Source organism: Sinocyclocheilus grahami, unplaced genomic scaffold, assembly GCF_001515645.1.
Source record: "Sinocyclocheilus grahami isolate Dianchi unplaced genomic scaffold, SAMN03320097.WGS_v1.1 scaffold498.1, whole genome shotgun sequence".
NCBI lineage: Eukaryota > Metazoa > Chordata > Actinopteri > Cypriniformes > Cyprinidae > Sinocyclocheilus > Sinocyclocheilus grahami.
In genome coordinates, this window is record NW_015505677.1 from 420,711 (window position 1) to 443,272 (window position 22,562).

General features: G+C 36.2%; 1 pseudogene; it reads left to right on the forward strand.

Annotated features, from left to right (window-relative positions):
* Positions 1-22,562, forward strand: part of LOC107554350 (sodium/potassium-transporting ATPase subunit alpha-3-like) — a 39,175-nt pseudogene that overhangs the window by 13,076 nt on the left and 3,537 nt on the right.

The window sequence follows — 22,562 nt, forward strand, 5'->3', positions numbered from 1 at the left end:
AAGAATAAAGGCTCTCTCACAAAAGGCATTTTGAAATTAAAGTAGTAATATTTAGGGAATAAAGTTACAATTCTAAGAATGGTATCAAAGTATTATGAGTAATAATATTCTGAGAATCAACAGAGTGATATGGAGTCGAAGACTGGTTGTCATTTGAGATTGCAGAAAAGAGGCAATTTCCTGAATGTCTGTCTGGTTCTTTCTCCTGAATAAATTCAGTTTCCTTCATAACGCCGGATGTGTCCAGATCCTAAAGATAACTCGATGCTGATGCACCAAAAGACCAAGGATTTCTATATTGGTGAATCTTTTGCTAAAGTTGAATTGAACTAAAATCCTCACCGATGAGGCTGCCCTGATGCCCTATTCCTATTATTACCTATATATTGTGATTTGTTTTATATTTCTACAATATTCACATAAAATTACATCTTCTGTCTCCTGGGGCCTCATTTATAAAATGTGCATACGCACAGATTTGATCTGAGAGTGTGCGTATGCTAAAATCCATGGCAACGTTCATATTTATAAAACCGGAAAAGTACTTACCGCCACGTCAGCGTCTGAGCAGGCGTACGCACTTTTCCTTGTGGCAAAGTCGGAGTACTGCAGCTATTTGAACATCTAAGCTGCAATAATAATAAAAGCGGTGTATGTGCAAGCACCGAATTCATCATAAACAACAAAGATGCAGTGCAAGAGATTAATTGTGCAGTGTAGTCAGATTTTTTATTAACGGGAGTTTTTGCGAGATTAAACTGACCTTTTTAGTAGCCTAATGCTTTCTGTACACAGTTTATTCCATGTTGTTTTTTTATTATTTTATTTTACAAGAGAACTTGTGAAGTCTTGATTTACTACTAATAGAATCAAATAGAAAAAAATGCATAAACACATCTCCGACTGTTTTGTCTGTGTAGCCTATAAGAATAGGCCTATGTCGTGCAATAACGGTTTTAATATATTCTATTCAATAACATTGTTAAATGTTTTTATTTATAACATCTGCTGCTTTGCTTCTGTGAAAATGAATAGAGACAGCCGCCCTAAACTTTGTTTTTGTCATTTACATCAATTATATTTGTATAAAATACACTGTATATTTTTGTGTCAGTGCATTAATGCCACATTTGAGCAGCATTAGTAAACTGTGTAAATATAAAGAAATGCCAAATCGCATGCAGGTTTTTTCAGACCAGAGCCCATAATCGTATAATAATTTATTTTATTATGATATGAAACGTCCAATTTTTCTTTCAATAATGTTTTTTTTAAGTTTTGCAAGAATTTCGTGATACTAAAGTTTTTATTAGTTGTCATAGCAAGTGATTTTAAAAGTAGGATGGATCACTTTTTATAAGATGACTAAAAATTCTCTTACTTTTGGAAACCTAATTGTTTTATAATTACTATTATTATTATTATTATTATTATTTCTGTTGTTTCTGGTAGTAATTTTGCTAATAGTCTATAGCAAAAGAATATAACCACACACACATTGTTTGTCCACAGAATAATTACACATTATGCACGAACCTCTACCTCCGCCAGCAGGACCTCAATTTCTGACTCTGTAAAGTTTTTTTTTTTTTTGTGCTCGTCATTCTCAAACATAGAAATTCGGATATTGGCATGTGCTCTTTTATATGGTAATGATATTAATTAGGGGGTGTTTACAAGGCGGAGATCTGACACCAGTCAGCTGCGTACAATTTCAAGATCATTTGCGATTTATAAATGTCACATCTGGAAGAGAGGCGTACGCACGTATTTTTGTTTTTAAACAAAAATTTTAACAAATTTAGGACAGTTTATATGCAACATTTTATAAATGAGGCCCCTGGATTTTTGGAATAGTTCACCCAAAAATGAAAATGCAGTCATCATTTGTTCACCCTCATGTAAACCTGTATGACTTTCTTTCTTCTGTAAGAAGCAAAAGAAGAGATTTTGAAAAATGTTTCTGTGTTTGTGTTGTGTTGGAGTCAATGGAGTCCAATTTTTATTTAGCCCCCATTTAGTTTTAAAATATTGAACTGTCCTGACTTCCTTTAATCTTGTAACATTAAGTCTGTATTGTCAACTTTAAATGAATTAATTCTTGTAACTTTATTACCTACAACGTAATGTTAAAGGGGTCATATGATGCTTTTTTAAAGATCATTATTTTGTGTATTTGGTGTAACAGAATATGTTGACATGCTTTAATGTTCAAAAAACACATTATTTTTCAAATACTGTACATTATTGTAGGTCCTCTATGCCCCGCCTCTCTCAAACGCCTCGTTTTCTACAAAGTCCCTCCTTCCGACAAGCGCAGTCTGCTCTGATTGGCCAGCTGACCCAGTGCATTGTGATTGGCCGAACACCGCAAGCACTCGTCGTAAATGTAACGCCCCTTACCATAATCGCGAGCTTCATCTTTCAAAATAAATGTAAAGACAGAGCCCGAAAGGGGAACAGAGTCGCGTGACAGACACAGTGATGAAGCTGGTATGTTTTTGATGTGACCCTCTCTCTCTCTCATTCTCTCTCGCTCTCTCTCTCTCTCTCTCTCTCTCTCACACACACACTTAACTTTGATAAAGAATATCTCTTTGGTTTTGAGACTTTAGTCTTTGCAACTTCAGGGATCTTATCTATTCACAAACAGCTTGTAACACTCCAAAGAGAAAGGAAAACTTGAAATCGCATCATATGACCCCTTTAAGGTTTTGTTTCATTTTAACATGGCAGTCAAACGTTCAGTATGCATTGCAGGAAAGTATAGCTTGTATTAACCATAAAAAGTAGTCTGTATCTTATTTGATACTCAAAATTTCCTTCCAAGGCCTCTAAATGATCAACATGATCAAAACTTGCTGAAAAACCTCTTGTATGCAATCTACATGCCTTTTGTTATGTCTTTTTGCTGTGAAATAATTCTAGTTTTTTTTATGAATAAACACAAGAATAACATTTATATTGTAATATATCAAGATCTTTGATTATCCACAATCCTTTTTAAGAAAAACCACTAAAGGTCGATACATCAGGGCTTTGATTAACGGTTATTTTGTTCATCTTTGATTAATGTTTGTTTACTCATATATGTTTTCCCCCACAATAAAAAAAACTACAGAGCTTTGATCATAAAACTAAGTATTTAAATATAATCTTACTAGGATTTATCATTTATGATATATAGAGTGACAGCTAATATTTACATGCATTTTATGGAAGTAATCTGATATACTGTTCATTGATACTGATACACTTGTCATTGATTTACAAGCTATCAGAATTTCATCTTACTGGCCATATAAATATCATATATATAAATATCATAATATTTATGCTCAGTTTGGGTGTTTTTCTTCCTCAAGTATGAGCTCCACATTCTCACTGTATCAAACTATATGAGCCATAAAAGCCTGATGTATCAAATATGATACTCAAAATAAAACTGCAAACCTTTTAATATTTTTAAACATTTTGGTCTAAAACTTCAATAAACTATTCAATAAAAAATTATTTCATATGTAAGGCTTCACAGTTAACTTCATCCAAAGCAACTTAAAGGGACAGTCCACCAAGAAATGTCACCATTGACTCACCCCCAAGTTGTTCCAAACCTGCATGAGTTTCTTTCTTCTGTTGAACACAAAAGAAGATATTTTGAAGAATGTTGGTAACCAAACAGTTAATGGTCCCCATTGAATTATGTAATATGTAAAAAATACAATGGAGGTCAATAGGGACAAGCAACTGTTTGTTTACCCAGGTAAACTATCCCTTTAACAGTGAACTAATTTCACCTTATTGAGTTTATGTGAAGCACTGATGTTTTAAAGGAGGAACTGTGATCTCAACATATCTCCTAAAACACAGCGCCGCCATCGCCCCCTAGTGGCAGTGCAGTAGTGTTTGACATGAACTCTTGAATCAGATTACTCCTCACACTCTCTTGTTCTCTGAAGGGTCTGACTAATGCCAAGGCAGCGGAGTACCTCGCTCGGGATGGTCCCAACGCTCTCACCCCACCCCCCACCACCCCGGAGTGGGTCAAATTCTGCCGACAGCTCTTCGGAGGATTCTCTGTCCTGCTGTGGATCGGAGCCATCCTCTGCTTCCTGGCCTACGCCATCCAGGCCGCCACGGAGGACGAGCCTGCCAATGACAATGTGAGAACTCACGCACGCGCACAAAAGCATGAAATTGCACAAAATATGCATTATGCTGCCGTTTGGAGTAGGCCAGATTTAGGACAATTTTCCTGTGAGTAGATAAGGCCATGTTTGTGACAATCAGTAATCCTATTCTTTCCTATCCTAGTCTTTTATTTGTAATCTGTGTTATTTGTGTTAATAATACTGCATTAAATATGATTTATTCCTTTTATAGTGTATTTAGTTTGGAGAAAAGCCATGGGTGGCAGAAAGCATTTTGAAGCGATTGGGTCGAAAATAAAAACAAGCAAATTAATTCTAAGACAAAACATCAGTCCCTCTCTCAGTAAATGAGAAAAAACAGTAATATTGTGAAATATTATTACCATTTAAAATAACTCTTTTCTATGTGATTATATTTTAAAATCGTATTTATTCTTGTGATGCAAAGCTGAATTTTCAGCATCATTATTCCAGTCTTCAGTGTCACACAGTTGCTGAATCAAAGTATTAATTCCTTTAAAACATACTGACTCCACACCTTTAAAAGGTAGTGCCTTTCATTACATTTACATTACATGTATATATTTAGCATACACTTTCAGCTCAAGCAACTTACAAATAAAGAAAATAACAAACAATTTGAGTAATATGAATAAATATTTTTCACTTTTTCAGTATGTGGCATCTTGGGGTTTTTATACCTCAATTAAAACACTGATGTTGGTAACTCTTCAAAGTAACAGCAAAACTAAGATTATTCCCTATATCATGGAAAAACAATATTTCAAGTTGTAATCATTTGTCTCAAATTCCCAATTGCATTGCCTACTGTACTTCTATGAACTGTACTAGAATAAACACTGCGACTAGAAACAGGAAAAGAAACATTGATGCATGTAAAATATAGAGAAAAAAACTGCCTTGATGTCATAATCATTCATGGTTTGCTTCAGATGAATGATATTTGGTGGCACAAAGGCAAATAAGGTGAATCAGAGAAATCAAGGTCAGTGACCTCCTGAGGAGTTTCTCCACATTAATTTGATGACCTGTCCTTTCTGTCTCTCTCTCTCTGCTCTACAGTTGTATCTGGGGATCGTGCTGTCTGCTGTGGTCATCATCACCGGCTGCTTCTCCTACTTCCAGGAGGCCAAGAGTTCAAAGATCATGGAGTCTTTCAAGAACATGGTTCCCCAGGTACACCAAAACACTTTAATAACCTCAGTTCTGATTCCCAGTCCTACTTGTGAAATTTAAAAGTGACAAACTTTTTCAGTGCATATTTACATTTACATTTACATTTACATTTAGTCATTTAGCAGACGCTTTTATCCAAAGCGACTTACAATTGGGGGATACATAAAGCGATTCTTCTTAAAGAGGCAAACAGACACAAGAAGTGGTTGTAATACCAAGTTCTTAGACATTGTTCAAATAAGTACAAGCTAGAAAGAGAAGGAATAAATAAAGAGAGAGATACTTTTTTGTTTGTTTGTTTGTTTTTTTTATTTTTATTTTTTTTATGATGAAGTCAAGTAGCTTCGAAAGAGATGAGTTTTCAGCTGTCGCTTGAAAATTGTCAGGGATTCAGCATTCCGGATAGGGGTGGGAAGATCGTTCCACCAGCCAGGAGTGGTGAACGAGAATGTTCTGGAAAGTGATTTTGAGCCTCTCTGTGATCGTACCACGAGGCGTCGCTCACTAGCGACGCTCTGGGGTTCAGTGAATCATTGACTCACCTGATTCATTCAAAAATGCTGATTCATTCAGTAATGAAACTGCTGTGTTGCTGCAGAGATGCAAAACATGGCTTTGTTTGAACCATTTTCATTAGCAAAATAAAGCAAAAAAGACAATATTGTCTCTTCAGTGTAAGTCATTTTATATATTTATTTCTTGTTCACTGAATTAGGAGGTGGTGGAGGGGGACAGAGGAGAGAATGGAAAGTTTTGAAGAGATTACGTGTGTCTGGAGCGCTGTTGATCTTGTTGTGGAAGTATGAAGATTTGGCAGTATGGACTTCAGCAGAGAAAGATGAAAGCAAAGACTGATACATACTTAGGTATTTCTAGCTGTGCTTCTCAACTCAAAATAACCAGTATACACCAATAATCTTAATCTGCTGGTTTCCTCTCTGGTCATAATCCTAGTTATTATTTTCCAGCTCTGAAGCCTCCAGACTGTATTAATGATATCTAATCTGTCCGTTGGTTTTAGAGTTGTTAGAGGCTGAAATTGATGTGTTTGTGTGTGTGTGTGTGTGTGTGTGTGTGTGCGGTCCGCAGCAAGCTTTAGTGATCCGTGAAGGTGAGAAGCTCCAGATTAACGCTGAGGAGGTGGTGGCTGGTGATCTGGTGGAGGTGAAGGGAGGAGACAGGATCCCTGCTGATCTCAGGATCATCTCTGGCCACGGCTGCAAGGTACAGCATCTAAACATTTATTATGAACTCTTACAGACTTTCTCTTGTACCCATATGTAGGGTATAGATATTGCATTAATAATTAATATAAATATTAAGGTTATGTTCTAGCATCAGCCCTAGCAACTACTGGATAACTGTAATATCTATCTGTCTGTCTGTCTATCTGTCTGTCTGTCTGTAATCTGACTCTATCTATCTATCTATCTATCTATCTATCTATCTATCTATCTATCTATCTATCTATCTATCTATCTATCTATCTATCTATCTATCTGTCTGTCTGTCTGTCTGTCTGTCTGTCTGTCTGTCTGTCTGTCTGTCTGTCTGTAATCTATCTATCTATCTATCTGTCTGTCTGTAATCTATCTATCTATCTATCTATCTGTCTGTCTGTCTGTCTGTCTGTCTGTCTGTCTATCTATCGCTCTGTCTGTCTGTCTGTCTATCTATCGCTCTGTCTGTCTGTCTGTCTGTCTATCTATCTATCTATCTGTCTGTCTGTCTGTAATCTATCTATCTATCTATCTATCTATCTATCTATCTATCTATCTATCTATCTATCTATCTATCTATCTATCTATCTATCTTTCTATCTATCGTTCTATCATCTGCCTGTCTGACTATCTGACTGTAAGGCCTGAAAAACCTCAAACTTTAATATTTTAAAGCACTTCTAAACTTTCAGACAAGGCTCAATCAAACCAACAGCAGTTTGTTACACACACACACACACACACACACACACACACACACACACATATATATATATATATATATATATATATTTTTATAATTTTTCAGGTTGATAACTCCTCCCTGACGGGTGAATCAGAGCCTCAGACCAGGTCACCTGACTGCACCCATGACAACCCTCTGGAAACCCGTAACATCGCCTTCTTCTCCACCAACTGCGTTGAGGGTACGGTTACCATAGCAGCTGCATCACTGCTCCATTTTCTTCTCTATGCTGTGTCACTCACACTCTCTCTATTATCTCATTTCCGGTTCTTTATGAACTCATCTTCTCCGATCGATTTCTGCTTTTCATTTCACCCTTTTTCCCATCTCTCTATTTTTTCCTGGTCGTTTTTTTTTTTTTTGGCCAAGAACAGCCTTAGAGGAAAAATGTTGTCATGACAACAACCTCTCACTTCTGCGCCCCATCTTGCCACTCGTCTGCTGCCCACGCAATTGCTCAAACCCTCGTTTTTCACTCTGTTTTTCCACACATTTCTCTTTCTGTGTCACTCTTTTGGCTTCGTTTTGATGATAAAACACTAATAATTTCAGATCTGACTGAATAAATGAATAATACTGCTGAATCTAATGACATTTTCTTCTCTGTATCACTATCACTGCTGAATTCCAAATAAGGTTTCATCATTTGTTCATCTAATCTTTCACAGGTTTTCTACCTTCAGAACGATGCTTAATATGCATTATAACAAATCCAGCTGCTTTAATGAAAGCAATTACATGTATAGTTCTCTCAGAAATGGCTGGTTTCCCTCTCAGTCAGTGTTAGTGCAGTGTAAATGTGTCTGCAGCTCTTGTCAGTTGTGTAATGCTGTTGTTTTGATGGGTCAGGAGACCTTACATATGCCCAGTGCTCAGCAGGGTGTCAGTGTTTTGGTGATCTCAGACAATGTCCTTCCTTTGTATTCCGACTCAGCTCCAGGACGACACTCTCCTGCAACCATGTGGTGAATTAGAGGATTACACATGTTCATTATGAGGCTTCTAGAATGTCACACTGAACTCTCATGTCATGTGAAGGGAAATGAAATCCTTCCAAAACAAGACATCAAATCAGTATGTCATACTGGATATTTTTACTCGTGGTCTGAGATATTAAAAGACTAAATAAAAAACAAAATAGCTAATATGAGACATTTCTTGTATTTAAATAGATGTATTTGGTCAAATCTAATAAAACCATGCAGTAATGGTCAATAAATAAAAAATGTTTACACATTCAATTAAAATATTTTTTTTATGTTTATTCAGCAAGAAATTAATTTCAATTCAAAAGTGGCAGTAAAGACATTGTAATGTTACAAAATATTTCTATTTCAAATCAATTCTGTTCTTTTGAACTTTACATTCATCAAAAAATCACAAAAAATTAAGCAGCACAACTGTTTTCCTCATTGATAATAATGTGAAATGTTTCTTGAGCTGCAAATCAACATATTAGAATGATATTTGAAGGATCATGTGACACTGAAGACTGGAGTAATGATGCTGAAAATTCAGCTTTTATCGCAGGAATAAATGACATTTTAAAATATATTCAAAGAGAAAACAGTTATTTTAAATGATAATATTTTAAATAATAATATTTAATTTTTTAACTGTATTTTTGATCAAAAAGAAATAAATGGAGCCTTAAAGGGTTAGTTCACCCAAAAATGAAAATTGGCCCACAAATTACTCACCCTCAAGTCATCCCAGGTGTATATGACTTTCTTCTTTCAGACGAATCCAGTCGGAGTTATATTAAAAATTGTCTTTGATCTTTCAAGCTGTTTAATGGCACTCAGCGGGTGTTAAAATTCTTTGAACAAAGGCCTTCTGTAGCAAATCGATGCATATTTGTAAGATATTTTTGTGGATATTTTTCTTACAAAAACGCATCGATTTGCTACAGAAGGCCTTTGTTCACCCCCCGTAGCCATGTGAGACACTTTTTTTATGGATGGGTGCTTTTTATTTAACTTCTTTTGGACTGATGCATTCAACACCCGCAGACTGCCATTAACCAGCTTGAAAGATCAAAGACAATTTTTAATATAACTCCGACTGGATTCGTCTGAAAGAAGAAAGTCATATACACCTAGGATGACTTGAGGGTGAGTAATTAATGGGCTAATTTTCATTTTTGGGTGAACTAACCCTATAATGAGCATGAGAGACTTTTAAATGGTGGTTTGTATATTATATATCATTTGTATTATTTTATAATTTATCAAGTTTAACCAGTAATAGAAGCATTAGAAACATTAGCGTGTACAACTATAAATACTACTACTAAATATTGCAGCATAGAATAGTATAGGGTACACATTTTATCATTTCACACGCTCTTTCTTCTCACATAATAAAATAATATCAACTTTGATTAATATTTCCTGTACTTTTATTTATATATTTGCTAAATCGTCATGTGATAATTGGGATAATATCATCTGATCATTATAATGATGTCCTTCTGTTCTGTTCTCCTGTCAGGTACCGCTCGTGGGATTGTCGTTTGCACCGGTGACCGAACCGTCATGGGCCGCATCGCTACACTGACCTCCGGCCTAGAGACCGGAAAGACCCCCATCGCCAAGGAGATCGAGCACTTCATCCAAATCATCACCGGCGTGGCCGTCTTCCTGGGCGTCAGCTTTTTCATCCTGTCAATCATCCTGGGCTACAGCTGGCTGGAGGCCGTCATCTTCCTCATCGGCATCATCGTCGCCAATGTGCCCGAGGGACTGCTGGCCACCGTCACTGTGAGGACCCCTGGTTTCTCCCTCTCTTTCTCAGTGTCAGGATTTTGTAGTGTGTTTTGGTGTCTATGCAAGTGTTGAAATGTCTTTTTGTGACACGTTTTTCTATTGTTATTTTTCAGTATATTTTGTGACTTAATGTGTGTTTGTCGTCTTTTTTGTTTCTTTTTCTTTTGTTCATGGCTTTGTTTGGAATGGACATACAACATATGAACATATTTCACAGTACGTACTACATACTGCACAGTATGTACTGCATACTGCCTACTGAGTATGTCAAATATTATGTGAAACATTACACCATATGCAACAATCGATATTTAATATAGTAGTGTGCTAGATTACTGGCTAAATGAATTCACAAGGGGAACTAATATGTCAGTAATAAATGTACACTATCGTTTAAAAGTTTGGGGTTTTTAAAAGATTTTTTTAAAGAAATTAATAATTTTATTCAGCAAATCAAATTGCTCACTTTGGACTTAATTTAATGCATAATTAAAGGGTAAGTTCATCCAAAAATGAAAATTCTGTCATTAATTACTCACCCTCGTGTTGTTCCAAACCCGTAAGACCTTCGTTCATCTTCGGAACACAATTTAAGATATTTTTGATGGAATCTGAGGGCTCTCTGACCCTCCCATAGACAGCAAGGTAACTACCACATTCAAGGTCCAGAAAAGTACCAAGATGATCGACAAAGTAGTCCGTGTGACATCAGTGGTTCAACTGTAAAGTTACGAAGCTACGAGAATACTTTTTTGCGCAAAGAAAACAAAAAAAACGACTTTATTCTTTGCGTGAGTTTTTTCTTTAAGTGAGAAACGTCTTTCAAAAACATTAGAAAACCTTTAAACGATAGTGTATTTTGAAAAAAGTAATATTAATAATAATCAATTAAAAAATATTGGCATTCCAAACAAATAATTAGACGAAAAAATAAATATATAAATACACAAACACATGCATACATCCATACATAAATAATAAAAAAAAAAGTTTCTGCAAAATCATGTTTGATATTTCATTTATTCATCACAGGGGAAATAGAGAAATTTTTTGCACGTAGAAAAAAAAAATAGAAAGTGAGTGAATTTTGGTTTAGTTTTAATTTTACTTTTAATTTTGCAGTACTAGTCAGGTGGGGTCAGGTTACAGGAAAGTCAGGCTTCAGTTTCTACTACTACCACAGTTCTATAGCAGTGTGCCATTCTGAACATATTCCATGAGATTATATTTGGACACTTTAATCTGTGTTTATCTGTTGTCTGTTCTTTGTCGTCTCTGGTTCATTTCTTCTTCAGTGTAACTCTTGACCGTGTTAGTGAGTGTTGTGGCTTCTCGTCTGGTGTCTGCTCCAGTAGTGTTGAATATCATCGTGTGTGTTCTTGAACTGTATTCCCTCTCTCGAATCCTTCATATCTGTGACTCTTCGTGACTCTATCACTCTTTCTCTTTCTCTCTGTCTGTTCCTCTCTTTCTCTTCCTGTGTTCTTTTACAGACTCTCACTGTTGAAAGCCTAGGCCAATATGAAAATCTGAAAAAGTATTGCTCTGTTGTATCTCTAGTTGCCTGTGCGAGCTAGTGGCTGTCACATAGAGAGTGACGGGGCTCTGGCTGTGCCTCTGGCTGCGATGCACAACTAGGCCTCAAACATACTCTACGCAGACGTCAAGCTCGGTTTTGTGCATCACTGCATTCAGAAATGTGTAATAATAATGCAAAGCCAATATGCATGCTCAGCATGCATGCTAAATACACCGACATTGACTGTAAGGTTGCTAATGCTTTTTGGACCAAACTGGCAAATTATATATATCATATATATTAATCAATTTATATATATATTCTATAAATTCTATATTTACAGTAAATGTTTATTATTATTCTCTTTATTTTTAAGCTAAATTTGATGACTGTAAGAAAAAAAAATGCACGCTTAATTCCGCTGCCTGGATTTTTCTTGTAGAATTTGAAAACGTTTTGCAATCTTCAATGCTTATAAATAATAAAAAGTCAAAGCTTTTGTAAAATACTTCGATAATATGTTTCTGAAACCCTTATAATTTGTGCTGTAGCTGCAGATGTGCACAACTGTGTCTCTTGTAAAAGTCTGTTAGGCTGCATTTATTTAAAAAACAGTAAATAATGTGAAATATTATTATAATTTAAAATAGCAGTTTTCTATTTGAATATATTTTAAAATATAATATATTCCTGTGGTGCATAGCTGAATTTTCAGCATCATTACTCCAGTCTTCAGTGTCACATGATCTTTCTAATATGCTGATTTGCTGCTCAAGTATTGTTGAAAATAGTTGTGCTGCCCTTTATAACTATAACTATATGTTTCATTGATTAAAAAAATATCTCTACATTGCCATAAGGGAGCGATATTGAACATTAAAAAAGCACAAAAGTAATATGGATAATAATTATTTATGTGATATAAAGAAATTTAGATTTTTAAATCTGGTTTCATGCTAAGTGAAAGGCTACACCAAATAAAAAAAAAATTTTTAATTAAATTTTGAATGATCTTTCTATCAAATGTTCACACTGAGTTTTCTCTAAATCTGATTATAGTTGTATAAATTATAGTTGTAGTCTGTCACAGGACAGATTGTGGTCTGAAAGACAACTACAATTTGAAAATGTGTAATACCTGCATTTTGCATGTTCTCAGCAGCCAATAATTCATAATTCATAATACTTTTTTTGCACGTGAACCCTTATTTAACATTCTGGGATATATATTTTTATATCTAGTGTCATATTTTAGGGGGTTTTGGATGATAAGGGCATGTCACAACTGTTGATTTTGGAATCTGTCTAATTTGACCCTCTCCTACCAAGTGAGAGATAAATTTGTGCAAATATACTTTTGATTGGCTCGTCTTTTGATGTCAATAACAAAAGACAGACATTGTGTAGAGTATGTTTCTGACCTCTCTGCTTCTTGCTGTGCTTGGCTTTGCTCTTCAGAGCCTCTTTTTGATTTAACACTGTTCTCTTACTGCACGATGTTGCATTGTGCCACATTACCAACAATGTAATGTCACTAAAATTCTGTTCGCTTCTCTTTCTCTCCACCTCCATTTCCTTTCAACTTCTGCCTCACACTTCCTTTTGTTCGGTTTTTCTCTTCCTCTGTTTCCATTTCTCTCTTTCTGTCTTTCTGTTTCTGTCTCTCAGGTGTGTCTGACGCTCACGGCCAAGCGCATGGCCCGCAAGAACTGCCTGGTGAAGAATCTGGAGGCTGTGGAGACTCTGGGATCCACATCAACCATCTGCTCTGATAAAACCGGCACCCTGACGCAGAACCGCATGACTGTCGCCCACATGTGGTTCGACAATCAGATCCATGAGGCGGACACCACCGAAGATCAGTCGGGTGAGTTGCTAGGGAATTAATAGGTCGTTGCTAGGGCAATAGATGCAGAATAGATAGATTTTACCTTTCAAAAGTTTGGGGTCAGTAAGATTTTTGTTGTTGTTGTTGTTTTGCAAAACAGTAAATATTTTAATCAGCGTTAAAGTATGGAAGCCCATTTCTGCCACTGTGTAAAAAAAAAAAAAGCTAATTGCCATTTTTTTATCTCACAATTAAAGGGGTCATATGATGCGATTTAAATTTTTCCTTTCTCTTTGAAGTGTTACAAGCTCTTGGTGCATAAAGAAGATCTGTAAAGTTGCAAAGTCTCAAATCCAAAGAGATATTCTTTATAAAAGTTAAGAGTCAGCCACACCTACCTAAAACGGCTCGTTCTAACACGCCCCCACATGTCTACGTCACGATGTGGAAAGATTTGCATAATGCTGGCCAAATGTTCACACAAAGAAAGAAGGGGTAATTTTTATTCTCGCTGTAGTATTGTTGTTGCTGTCGCCATATCGTGAAGGTGCTGTGTGTTTCGTTGTGAAAGCGAAACTACTTTGTTTGGTCTTCCAAAAGAGGACGATATCCGCTTCGTCATGCCTGGAGCTGATCTGTGCTGGTCGCTGAGGAAATACATCAACTTCGCGCTGGGGGTCGCTGGATCGGCTTTCACCGTGGACGAAGTGGAGTCCAGCCACAAGCCCGCTGGCCGCTCCTTCGTCGAATTCGCCGGTCGCGCCATTCTCAAATCCGCCGGCCTCCACTCACTCAAGCCGGCCTCCTCTCACTCTAGCGTGCCATGTATGACGCTGTGTTTCGTTATGAAAACAAAACTACTTTTTTTGGTCTTCCAAAAGAGGATGCAACTAGAAATCAGTGGTTAAATTGTATTTACAACACTGTTCCAGAACACATCAACCCAAATATTCGGATGTGTGCAGTGCATTTTATGGAGGACTGTTTCCTGATCCTGGGAGAGTAGACTACAATGCCGGCTGTTCTAACTCACAGACAGCAAGTACGTTTTCATATTTAAAGGATTTGCCACTGATGATTCAAACGCGAGTTTTGGGCAGTGTAGAGTAGCGCTTGTTGTTTGTTGTTTCTCCGATCACAAATGCAGACATGGTTTTATGTTTATGCGGCACGATGCAACGCGTAAAACGACAGTATAAGTCATTGTAATCCGTAATTATGTCCCCACTGGATGCAACAATTGCCTCGTTTATAATGGGTTTTAATGTTTTTGTCTCATCGCTCCGGCCGGACAGGGCATCACAGTATGGTAAGGGGCGTAACATTTCCGTCACACGCTTGAGGAATTCGGCCAATCACAACGCACTGGATAGCTGGCCAATCAGAGCACACCTCGCTTTTCAGACCGATGAGCTTTGTAAAAATCGGCATAGAGGAGGAACAATAATGTACAGTATGTGGAAAATAACGTGTTTTTTTAACCTTAAACCGCATAAACACATTTCATAATACCAAATACACAAAATAATGTTCTTTTTAGCAACATCATATGACCCCTTTAACTCTCAATTGTGAGAAAAAGTCATAATTGAGAGATTAAAAAAGTTGCAAGTAATAAAGTCAGAATTGTGAGATGTAAACTCACAATTCTGAGAAAATAAGTCAGAATTGTGTGATGTAAATTCACAATTACCCTGTTTTATTTTTTATTCAGAAAATGGAAATGGGCTTCCATATGAGTTTCTGTATGAGTTTCTTTCTTCTGTTGAACAGAAAAGACGACATTTTTGAAGAATGTTGGTAACCAAACAGTTCTTGGTACCCACTGACTGATTTCTATTTCAAATAATAACAATTCTTATGAACTTATATTCATCAAAGAATTTCGAAAAAATGTATCATGTCTTCCAACTGTTTTTAACATTGGTAAAAATAATAATAAAGTTTTCATGGGCATTAAATTAGCATATTATAATGTTAATATTAAATTGGTAAAGTATAAGTTCTTCTTCATGTGACACTGAAGGTTGGAGGAATGATGTTGAAAATTCAGCTTTGCATCACAGGAATAAATTACATCTTAAAATATATTCAAACAGAAAATATTTCATTTATATTGTAAAACTATTTCACAATATTAGTATTTTTACTGTATTTTTGATCAAATAAATGTAGCCTTGGTGAGCAGAAGAGACTTTGTTTAAAAACAGTATTTTTGAATGGTAGTGTAAATAGATTATCAGGGTGTTCTAGCTGTTGCTAGGCTGTTCCGGCTGGTTGCTAGGCTATATATAGATACTATATTGATCCTGTGTGTGTCTCTAATAGGTGCGTCCTTTGACAAGAGCTCTGGGACGTGGTTGTCTCTGGCCCGTGTAGCGTCGCTCTGTAACAGAGCCGCGTTTAAGGCGGGACAGGACTCTCTGCCCATCCTGAAGCGTGATGTCGCGGGGGACGCCTCTGAATCAGCTCTTCTCAAGTGCATCGAGCTCTCCTGTGGCTCCGTCAAAGCCATGAGGGAAAAGAACAAAAAAGTGGCTGAAATTCCCTTCAACTCCACCAACAAATACCAGGTTTGCTTACTGTTCAGTATCTGCTGTGACTGAATTTAGCATCCATTGAGTAACCTTCACTAACATAATACTTAAAAGAATATTGTGTATTTACTGTCAATTCAAAATCAATTTATTTTCATTTTATAACTATTTTTATTAGTTTCATTAGTTCATTTCAAATGGTCATGCAACAAGCGTATATATAATAAAAACATGAAACATATTTTACAAATAGTGAAAATGTTATGAAATGCGTTTTTGTTTTGTGAAATATAATTTTAATTTATTAAATTGATTATGTATAATTTTGTCTAAAGAAAAGTACAGACTTGTTTAGTCCCTCATTAGACAATGCCATTCTTTTTGTTTTTTTTTCTTTTAATTCTTATGAATGATTTAAACATGCTAATCTTGATTCACATTTACCAGATTATTCTGTTCTCATTAACGCTTATTTTCATGTGCTTGGATGTGTTTTCACACCAGCTGTCAGTGCACGAGTCGGATGAGGGTAACGATAGCCATTACCTGCTGGTGATGAAGGGGGCGCCAGAGCGCATCCTGGACTGCTGCTCCACCATCCTGCAGCAGGGCAAAGAGCAGCCCATGGACGAGGAATTGAAGGAGGCCTTCCAGAACGCCTACCTGGAGCTCGGAGGACTGGGAGAAAGAGTGCTGGGTGAGAAATAGAGAGATGTGACGTGAGATTTCAAAATCAAACCACAGGGATGTGCATGTGCTCTTCTGTTTCCTGATACTTCTTCACAAAGCTCTTAAAAATCCTTTTAAAAAGCACAAACATGAATATAAATCCAAGACACACGAAAAACCTCAAAACTGTAGAATAAATCCATTCTGACAGTCTTTTTTCCTCCTTCCATCCAGGTTTCTGCCACTTGTTCATGCCCGAGGACAAGTACCCCAAAGGATTCGCCTTTGACACCGACGACATTAACTTCCAGACAGACAACCTGTGCTTTGTGGGTCTGATGTCCATGATTGACCCTCCCCGAGCTGCCGTCCCCGATGCTGTGGGCAAATGCCGCTCAGCGGGTATCAAAGTCATCATGGTGACTGGAGACCATCCCATCACGGCCAAGGCCATCGCTAAAGGTGTGGGGATCATCTCTGAGGGTAACGAGACCGTGGAGGACATCGCCGCTCGCCTTAATATTCCCGTCAGCCAGGTCAACCCCAGGTAGAGTATAAAAACACACAGACAACTTAAAGATGTTGGTGACTTTGTTTCTTCAGTAGAACACAAACGAAGATTTTTAACTCAAACCGTTGCAGTCTGTCAGTCTTATAATGGAGGTGAATGGGAATCACGGCTTTGAGAGTAAAAAAAACATACACAAACAAAACCAAATTAAACCCTGTGGCTCGTGACGATACATTTATGTGTAAAGACACGAAATGATCGGTCTGTGCAAGAAACTGTATTTATGCAACAGTATTTATATTGTTTTTTACCTCTTATGCACTGCAATGTCTGAACTGTCCTGAGCGCGTCCTCGACAGCCGGTGCGTGACATGTCTTCTTTTTCTTGCTTTGTGGTGGATTGCAGACTTATAAGTGCATTACCGCCACCTATCTCTCAAATGGACCATTGACATTCCTAATTGAGATTGTAGATGGAGTCCATTTGGTCCATTTGAGAGATAGGTGGCGGTAATGCACTTACAAGTCTGTTTACACATCAATGTATCGTCACGAGGTTTTGTTTGTGTATGTATTTTTTTAATCTCAAAGCCGTGATTCCCATTCACTTCCATTATAAGACTGACAGACTGCAACGGTTTGAGTTAAAAATCTTCGTTTGTGTTCTACTGAAGAAACAAAGTCACCAACATCTTGGATGCCCTGGGGGTAAGCAGATAAACATCAAATTTTTATTTTTGGGTGAACTATCCCTTTAAACCCTATAAAGCCTTTTTCAGAGGCCTCTAAATTATCAACATGATCCAAACTGTTGTACACAGACTACTGCATATGCCATCTGATTGATAGTTTAGACTTTTTAGTATGTAAAATGCTTAAAATCATCCGCCTTCAGGTCATGGTTCACTTGTCTTTTTGCTGTGAAATAAGATTTTTATAAAGTAAACATAATAATAACTTTTATATTTTTAGTCATAGTTCAAGATTAACACTATTTATTAGAAAAACTATGTTAAAATATGGCTTTTTTTAAAGGCTTTTGAGTAATGTTTGTCTCAGTCATCATTGTATTGCATTATATGTTTTAAATGAAAACTAAAGAGCTTTGATCATAAAACCAAGCAATTGATGTCAACACATTTTATTGGGAGATACAGAGTGACAACTGATATGTATATATGTTTTATGTAAGCAGTCTGCTATACTGTTATAAAGATCTCATTGATTTATATTACAACACTAGAATTTCATCTTACTTTTTGGCCATATAAATATCAACAGATGCACCGAATTGCATATTTTTCCTCAGTTTGGGCCTCTGAATAAAATTGAGATGTTTTATGAGCCATAAAATCCTGGTGTATCAAATATGAAATTCAACAAAAAACATGCAATAGATGATTTTTCATTTGTCAGGCTCTACAGGGTTAAGAAATAAACTCCACAATCCTGTTTTACTTCCTTCTCCCCATAATTTCCTGTATACTGTTTGCTATACTTTGAATAAAAATGTCAAAAATTGAAAACACACACGTTTAGGAGGTCTGTGCTTAACGTTCATGATTTTCTCAAGGATGTTTTCCTGGATCAGCATGTTTTTTTAGTGCTGGAACAGCATTCCTATCAACCGATCGGATTACTTGACTGGGATTAAGCTTTAACAGCATTATTCTCCACCAATCATTTGCTTTTAGCAGTATAGGCTAGGATTAGGATATGGTGTATGATTGCTTGATAGGAATATTGTTTCTAGGAATGACAAAGGATCTTGATCCAGGAACATGTCTAAATTGAATCATGCTGGTTTGTATCAAAAATGTCTATACCACTTATATAATATTACAATAATTCCTATAATAACTTCAAAAGTAAGTCACTAGTAAAATATCTACACTTTTAAAAATAAAAGTTGAACCATCAATATTGGCATTGATGGTTCCGTGAAGAACCTTTAACATCCATGGAACCTTTTTAATGCACAAAAGCACATTATAGCGGAAAAAGTTTCTTTCGATTTTTAAAACGTTCTTCACAATAAGAATAAATGTTTTTTTTAAAGACTGTTCACTGAAAGGTTCTTTAAGGAGCCACAACTGTTTAATGAATGGCTTCACTGTGAAACCCCCCTTTTGGAGTGTACTGTAATATAGCAAAATATGTGCAATTTTTTAATGCAGAAATAGCAATTTCTGATTGTCCATCGATATAGAAACATGATTTTGCCCCGTGTAGGTACAGTATCTTTCTGCAGGGAAAGTCATGCAAAAAAAGACTGAATGCTGGATAATGTGAAATATATTTGTAATAGTAATAATTATTTAATTACAATGTCATTTGCAATAATTCTTGCTCTTTTTTTATGCAGTAACAGCAGCTGCACATTTAGTCTGATTTTGACTACTGGAGAGCAAGTCTTCATTTGCTATTCTTCGTGTGCGTGTGTGTGTGTGTGTGTGTGTGTGTGTGTATGGAGTGAACGACTCGCCCGCTCTGAAGAAGGCAGACATCGGTGTTGCTATGGGGATCTCTGGCTCAGATGTCTCCAAGCAGGCTGCAGACATGATTCTGCTGGACGACAACTTTGCATCCATCGTTACTGGAGTTGAGGAAGGTAAGAGAGAGAGGATATGAGAAAGATAGAAAGAAATCCAACGACGGCAGCTCACATGAGGAAATGAAAAAAAGTCTATGACCCGGATTTTGATCTATATTTTTCATTATTTCTTCTTTTATTGGAGCTCCATTAGATTCCACAAATCTAGTTTTTGCTAGTGTACCTGGGGTCCATATAAACATTCATAACATAACATAACATAACATATGTTATATGTTACGTCACGTTACGTTACGTTACGTTACGTAACATAAAAAATAAACGTGTTAAAAACTATCGCTTTTAAAACTAAGTTTCCGATCATTAAAATCAACAAAAATATAATGCAAAACAACAATGAATAATATTAATAAAACATCTTATAGTTTTATTATAGTATATTATCGTTTAATATAGTTTAATGCTTTAATAAGAAAAAATAAAACAAAATGACAACAACAGTGAAGAAAACTAGGTAGCAAAAAATAAACACAACTGAAAGTGTCTTTCTACGATAACTTTTTGAAAATAAAAGCATATTGTTTTTGAATTTTGAAATATGTATTAATTCAAGTTAAACATTTATTAACTATAACCATATGACTTGTGGTTATATTTAAAATGTGTCAAAATATCTGAAGTAAAATTCTGATAATAGTAAACAAAAACTATTATAAATAAAAAGTCAAACTTCATTTTAATGAATTTGGTTTGTCTTTTTTAAATTAATCATATTTTTGTTTTTTAATATAGTATTTTGTAGTATAGCTTTTTAATGAAAGCTATACTGCAACAATACTACAGAAATGAAAAGTAGGTAACATTTAAACCAATTAATAAAGAAAAATGAGCGCGTCATTGTATAGTAACTTTTTGAAGAAAAAAAAACATATATTTTTGGATTTTGAAATATAATCCAAAAAATATATTAATTAATTCACTATAACCATTTATTGAATACAACCATATGGTTTTACAGCCTATAATTATATTCAATATTTAATTATATATTTAATTTTTAAATATTAGTTTAATTTACATTACGTTTTTTTACATTTATTTACATTTACATTTATTCATTTAGCAGACACTTTTATCCAAAGCGACTTACAGTTGAGGAAAGCAACAAGCAATTCAACATAGGATGGTAATGAACACGAGAAGTGCCAGTTACACGAGATTTCCGTCATCGTTCAAAATAGTAAAAGCTAGAACAGGAAGAGAAGAAGGGATACTGAGAGCATAGAAAAAAGTAAAAGCTTTGAGGGTTTTTTTGTTGTTGTTTTTTTATGCTCACGGAAGAGATGTTTTTTTTTAAGGCTTTAATAAAAATAGGACAACAACAGTGAGTAAAGGTAGATAATATTTAAACCAAAGAATAAAAACAATTTTAGAGATTTTCCAGGCAGCATAAGCATAATGCAAAGCATTTCTTTGCAAGCAATTTGTCTTGACAAATGTTGGAAAAACACAGAAATACAGTCTAGATCAGGGGTCCCCAAACTCGGTCCTGGAGGGCCGGTGTCCTGCAGAGTTTAGCTCCAACTTGCCTCAACACACCTGCCTTCAAGTTTCTAGTATGCCTAGTAAGAGCTTGATTAGCTGGTTCAGGTGTGTTTAATTGGGGTTGGAGCTAAACTCTTCAGGACACCGGCCCTCCAGGACCGAGTTTGGGCACCCCTGGTCTAGATGAATGAGAGAAAAGACTTTGACTCAGGTAATGATGACGTCTATGTTTCTATTTTCTCTCTCTCTCTCTCTCAGGTCGTCTGATCTTTGATAACCTGAAGAAGTCCATCGCCTACACACTGACCAGCAACATCCCTGAGATCACTCCCTTCCTGTTCTTCATCTTGGTCAATATTCCTCTTCCTCTGGGTACCATCACCATCCTCTGCATTGACCTGGGCACTGACATGGTGAGAGACACATGTATCTAATCGCTTTATTTCAACAATGAACATATTGGTGATTGTAATAAGAACTGTTCTCTTCTAGTGATCATACTTACTTTATTTCTGAAATACACTTCCTCGTAACATTAACCAATCACTGCTTTCCATCTCAGGTCCCTGCAATCTCATTGGCTTATGAAGCAGCAGAGAGTGACATCATGAAGCGCCAGCCTCGTAACCCCCACAGGGACAAGCTGGTGAACGAGCGTCTCATCAGCATCGCCTATGGACAGATCGGTTAGTGAGCTCAACTGAAAAATGTCTTTTAGTTGCTGTTGAAAGAGACCAACTGGTCTACTGACCCGAAATGAGTTGAATATAAGTCACGTCCCGTCTCCCTTTTTTAAATATATAGGTATGATTCAGGCCCTGGGAGGATTTTTCAGTTATTTCGTGATTCTGGCTGAGAACGGCTGGCTTCCCAGTGTGTTGGTGGGCATCCGGCTAAACTGGGACGATCGCTCTAACAATGACCTGGAGGACAGTTATGGACAGCAATGGGTAAATCAGATTACACATATTTAATAGAACAGGTTTGATCTTTAAGCATTTGGTAGATGCTCTTGTCTGCATTTCCATGTATTCATTAAGGAGATGCATCTATAAAGAGATGTACAAAAACACCAACTTTACTGTTTTAAACAGGCTTATCAAAACAAAAAATTACTAAGAGCTAATCATATTTTTAGTGTTGGTCTGTCACTGGCTATCGGCTTTCATCTTAGCTGTTAATATTCCGGTTTTGACGCAGTACAAGAAATCAAAACAATATAGCAATATGATTTTGAAGAGAGGAAGTGTGATGCAGAAGATGCAGAATCAAGGTTTATTAATAAGGATGCATCTATAGATTGTTGTTCAAACACATT